The following is a 6059-nucleotide window of genomic DNA, read 5'->3' as shown; positions in this document are numbered from 1 at the left end:
GATAAATATATTTTCTGCTCCTATAATTTATTTCTTATTTAATAGAAACAAGTCTTACTTTGGGTTCCTTTCTGTTATCTCAACATTTATTTTTTAAAAAATCAATTACTTTTTCAGGGTTAAACTGGGCTGAGATCTGAACCATTTGACAGCTTTTGGGAAAACTGTCTGCAGGGTTTTATTGTTATGCCTCACTATATTACCTTGTCCGTATTGGTGAGCTGTGTTTTACCGTGCCTTCTTTTACCTGTGATCTTTATTGTCTTGTATTAATCAGAACAGAATTGGTAGTATTTTTAATGAATGCAGAACACCTGTATGTGCAATTATAAAGCATAGCACTTACTGTGGTAATGAAATAATTAAGATATTTGTGCATATTATTCTTCATGACTTAAGGGAACACAGTTTAAAACAGCTGATAGATTTCTCCCCTCCCTTTTTTTTTTTGCTTGGCCATTAGTCATTACTCCCCTTTTTTCCCCCTTTTCTCTCTTTCAAGCCAACTCTCAGCATTTCATTTTATTTCGCTTAATGTTGGCATGTTCATTAAAGGGATTTATCAGAAGTCAAACTGAAGGGCACTATCAATTCACCTTGTATTTAACCACTGTTTCTTAAAAATTCCTATTTTTTGAAAATAAGACTACAGCCTGAAACATAGCTTTATTAATGCAGATGCTTCTGTCTCACAGCTCAGCCTGAAAAAATGCACAAACCAAAACAATCCTCCCCACCTCCTATTTCCCACTTGTTTTCTTCTCTAGCAGCCTTTATCCTTCGTTTTGTGCCGACCAAGCCAATATTTCCTGCCTCCCCCACTCTCCCTGAAGAAACACATTTTGGCAACCACACGAGGATGTAAGTGGTGGGCAGGACCTCGTGACTGTAGGGGAATGCCCAGCTTTGCCTGATTTTTGTGAGATGTGCACAGTTAGCTCTTCTGTGAATGTCTTCTTTTAGGGAGTATGAAAACTGAGGAATAGCTTTGGGGAACTGATGCCGGCCTTGCTTTATGTCCCTCTCTCTGGTGTTTGTGCTCATCAACAGCGTGAGATATTTCTTCTCCCTTCCTCTCCTCCTCCCCTTTTCCTGTTTCTCTCCCTCAGCCACCACATCCTTCCTAGTGCTGCTTATCACGGAGATTTCTCTTCTCTCCCTCTCAGTTCTCACTCTGCTGCCTGTGATTAAGCACCTGGAACATTTCCAGCCCGATGGCTGCAGAGTTTTGCAACGAAAGTCCCTTGAGATTTACTGCATAAGGCCGCCTCTTGAAATACACTGCTCTGAAGGAGCCAGACTTTATGCACCCGAATATGCCTGTCTTTGTACAGACTTTGGAAGTGCTTGGCATATTAAATGCATCATTGCTATCTGAGTATCAGTAACAATCTGCCTGAGGTCTCGCAGTAGAAAAATATTTAATTGCTACAAGCTGCATCCAGAAAACTACTCTTTTCCTTTCTGCTGCAACACACAGACAGCTGAACCGGGGACACTCCACTACCGTCCACTTCTGAGATTCCGCTGTTAGCGGGCTAGCCTGACACAAGAGTTGCACCTACTGCTATGCTCAAATTAGACAGGTTTCTAAACTTCATTTCATTTGTCATTTGGGTCTCAATAAACCAGCTGAGGTTCATCTCATCTTCAACTGTAAAAACAACTCACTTCTGGTAGAAGATGTCGCAGCTACAACATTACCTTGCTTAGTTGCTATGTTACAATCACAATTGATACATCTGATTCTACATTAACTCCTGAAATGAATGGAAGAGGGCAATTATTGTGCTAATTAGACTAAATGAAGGTTTTGCTTAAGAGAGAATATGTGGAGATGTCTTGCTGGATAGAAAAATACTGTGTTGTAGAACTGGAAGCTTCCTCAAGAGAATTGTCCTAATCTTTTAGACTGTAAGCTGTCCTCAAAAGGCACTGCTTTTTGTTACTTTATCTTCCACTCAAGGCTGTATATGCTGATAAAACACTATGTGTCGATGATGCCAGTCTTTCATTGCCAAGAAGCTTTTCCCAGGGGTTTTATTGCCATTTAACATAAAGCTGGTCGTAACATTGTCCGTTGGCTGAGCCTATCTGGAATTAAAAGACAATCGAACTCAGGATATTTATCTTCAGCAAATTCAAATGTTTGAAAGTATAATAAAATTGGAAGAAGATCAAGAAAATTAAAAAGGAGGAAGAGACACTCTACTTCCATCTTGGTGAGGGTCTGAAGGAGCTTTCAATCAATGGAAGCCACATTTTCATTTGTCAGTTGGCCAGGTTCTCGTTGTCTTCTCCTCAAGTATGAAGAGCAGAGTGAAGAGGGCAAAGGAACCTTCTCCTTGAGCCCTGCACAGGCATGGCAGTAATGGCTGGGTACTGGCATTGCTGGGACACAGCCCCTCAGTAACTGGTCCATCAGAGGATGGAAATATATTAGAAAATGTACCTTGCATTAGATAAAGTACCTAGTATATGCTAGATAGTGTGGTTTCACTTGGTGTCCCTCTGGAGATTTCTGACAGTTTCTTATGGATTGTCAGAAATCTCTCCACTAAATCAACATCTGAGCCGTGCCTAAGCTTTGTGGCACCATGCGTGCTGTGCTTCCGCAACCCTGACCTAAAGAATATATCATTAAAGTAGGTAACAGAATTAAGATTTATTTTTTTTAACAAATAGTAGTTTAAATTTCTCAAAATTTCTCTTTTATCCCAGTCTCCTATCTGTCCTTATACCCTGCTCACCTATTCCTTTCCCCTGTGTCTATCCTTATCATAAGGAACATATTTTTACCTCCATTATCTTTTATCCTGCTCTTCCGTGCATCCTCTTTTATCCTCCCTGACCTATCTTCCCACTTAAAATACTTTCTTCCTGGCCTCATGGAGCATCGCCATGGTGACCACATGATGTCATTGCACTGGGAACGGTTGCCTAGGAAACTGTATGATGTCATTGCACTGGAGACAGTTGCCATGGTTACGGAGTTGGCTGAGGTGACTGGGAAAAAAGGGCTTGTCATCTGACCAGTGCCAGGAAGTGTTCCCATTAATGGGAATAAAGAAGAGCCTTTTATTTATATTTTTATGTTCTAGGGGGGGCTGCCTGTAATTCAGAGACCCCATTTCTTTTTCTGACACTATGTGCTCAGTTTGGGCTGCTTTCTGCTGTCGGCGTGATCTTGCTCACCTATTTCTGTTGTTGAATGCTATCGTGAACATCAGGCCACAATAAAATGGGGAAAAAGCTACATTGTCTTGTGGTTCTGGGTAAGATGGATTCCCACCTTCTATTGCTGTTTGATCTGTCCTGTTTGGCTCCTTGTGTTTCTGTGAGGACTAGCCCAGCCCAGTTAGCTATTATCCCAGCAGATGTCAGAGATACAGCAACACTGAATGTCACACTCCTGAGCTTGCTTCATCTGCACCAGGCTCTGGGTGTGATCTGTTTCCTGCTTCTTTCCTGGCTTTCCCAATTTCTATTTCACCCTTGCTGAAATGTACATGTCTTGTTCTAATAATTCCGGGAGTTCCCAGAAAAGTCCAATGTGAAAGGTGAAGCAGAGGTTAAATAAAAAGTAGGAGGCAGCTATTAAAGACCTAGAAAGGTATGCAAGAACAAATATGTTGGCCTTTGAGTGCACAGAACAAAGTGTAAGTATGTGTGTGAGGGTGATCATGATTCGTGTAAGGATGGGTGAATGTCAATAATGGTTAGAACTGTGTGTCTAATAAGTCTGTGTGTGATGTGCAGACCGGTAGCTCTGGCGGAGTTTGTGTATGTGTATAAACGTACATATAATTGCTCTATGGATAAATAAGCTTTTACAAAAATGGCTTTTCTAGACTTTCTGCATTTTGAGTGAATTACATGTCTAAGGTATATTAATCAAATGATGCATGTGTAAGCAGATCAAATAAAGAGTCTCTACTCTCAGTACCCATGCAGATGCTCTAGGGTTCACTAGAAACTATAGTTACAAACTTCTCATTAGTTAACCATGAAGTGAGTCCTTCTCTGACCCCCCTGCGTGTGGTCATCCTCAAGTTGAAAATCGTGATATGGGTTAAAAACTTCACAGTTACTATGGAGCTGATAACAAGAATGATATCAAAGAAGATGTGGAGAGTGCTGGTGGCAGGCCAGGTGACTGGGGAGTTTTGGAGTGCCTGGACTATTGATTGAAATCCAGGGCTCTGGATGTTGGGAGGAGGCTGGAATAGGGGTAACATCTCTATTTTGGAAGGACTAGGTGAAGAGTTGGGAAGAGAGAGTGTAACTTCATTGGGTGAGGAATAGAACTTCCAGACTTAGTTATAGGGGAAAACAAAGGGGCGAGGGTTGGGTTTTTTGATGTATGGGGGGAAGTAGTAAAAACCTTTTATTAGAGTTTTATTTTGGATTCCCTTCTCATACTTTAAAAATCCTATTTGATTGACTGTTTATTTGTTCAGTGTAATGCACAAAGTAATCTCAGCCCCTGTGCCAAAGTAACTGTAAAAAAAAAATTGCGTTTCATGTCTTGTAACTGGGTAGGGAACAACAGTTGCAAGAGATCAGATGGCAACGAGACAGAACAGCTAACGGAGGTGGAAAGCAGCAGCCCGGCAGTGCTGAGGGGTTCCTAACAGGCCGGTGAGGGACATGAATAGTCACTGGCCTGTGTTTCAGACCTGTGCATAAATTCTTAAATTATAACTTGATAACTGTGTTTAGTTAATCAACATGTAATGGCGGTGTTTGCAATTCAGGCTGCTTTGTTCATTTTGAGCTAAGGGACTTGCATCACTGTGAAATGTGTTGCCATCAAGCAGCTTTCCTGGGCTCTAATGGACTGGAACAATCTTAAAGTTACTAGTATGGGATACTGTTGACTCTGTAATTGAGGGGATATTTGATCCTACTATTGATGACCTCTTGTCTTACTTTTCCTGTTAACTGAGCTTCAGAATGACCCCTGAACTTGGGTTTGTTTTATTTCAGCACTATACTTGGCAACTTAAGTTTACTGTATTTAAGTACAGTTTCAACATTAACATTTGGATCATATTTATTGGTAAAATATGGAAAGAAAGCAAGAAGCTGGACTGTGTTTGTTTAACAGTCAGGGAGGTATGGGAAAAGGTTGGTAGAGCTCATTTTTTTTTGGTCAATTTTACCGGGAATCTGTAGTCAGGTTCACAATGCATATTCCAGCCACCTGCCTCTGATCTTTCACCAACATCGGGTTTCTGTAAATACTTAAATAACAATTGTATGCTGTGATACTGGAGATCTCATAATGATAAGGAATGATAGATTTGTTTTGCACCAGCATCAACCACTCGGTGTATCTACACGGTAAAATTCGGTGTGTAGTAGGGGAGGCAGGATGCAGTGCTGCAGGACAGACAAACCTATGAGCTGCGTGAGCTCAGCTTTTTCTGACTAATGCTTCCATCTACTGGAGAACTTCGTTCTCACAGTAGTCACTATGTACAGTACTCAGAGATCCAAAGTCTTGTTAATTAAAACTCCAAAGATTTATTAATTATGAAATATTATGACAAAAATAGTTTCTAAGGAACTAACACCAAATGCTTTTGTGTGGTCTATAGCTTTGCATTGGAAAGATGTGTAATTGCCTGTCCTGAATCAATACACTCTATGTTTTATTCTAAAATATAGTGTCTAAGATAGCAGTCATAAATTATAGAATCTACAAATATTTTCCTAGCGGGTGATATTGTGACTTGTGACACAAGACAGTGTTTCCACTAAGAGACTTTAGAGGCTGTAGGACTGCCCCTTTACACTTTATGACCAAACTGGGGCTGGGGGCAGATATCCATCAAGACATGATGTGTTGTGTTAGCATCAAAGAGAACGCTCAGCATCGCTTATGCTGCCATCAGGGTCTTTGCCAATGCTCCCCAAGCCTCACTGGTGGGTGGAAGCAGCAAGCGCTGCTGTAATCAAGCGCTGATTTGTCATGCAGTGGAATGGAAGACTCCTCTACTGGTGCTGAGAAGGAACAGGACAAATAGCAGCTTCTGTTTTTCTTGTTAGCATCA

Source organism: Charadrius vociferus, unplaced genomic scaffold (assembly GCF_000708025.1).
Source record: "Charadrius vociferus isolate BGI_N301 unplaced genomic scaffold, ASM70802v2 scaffold917, whole genome shotgun sequence".
NCBI lineage: Eukaryota > Metazoa > Chordata > Aves > Charadriiformes > Charadriidae > Charadrius > Charadrius vociferus.
This window is presented reverse-complemented; position numbering follows the sequence as displayed.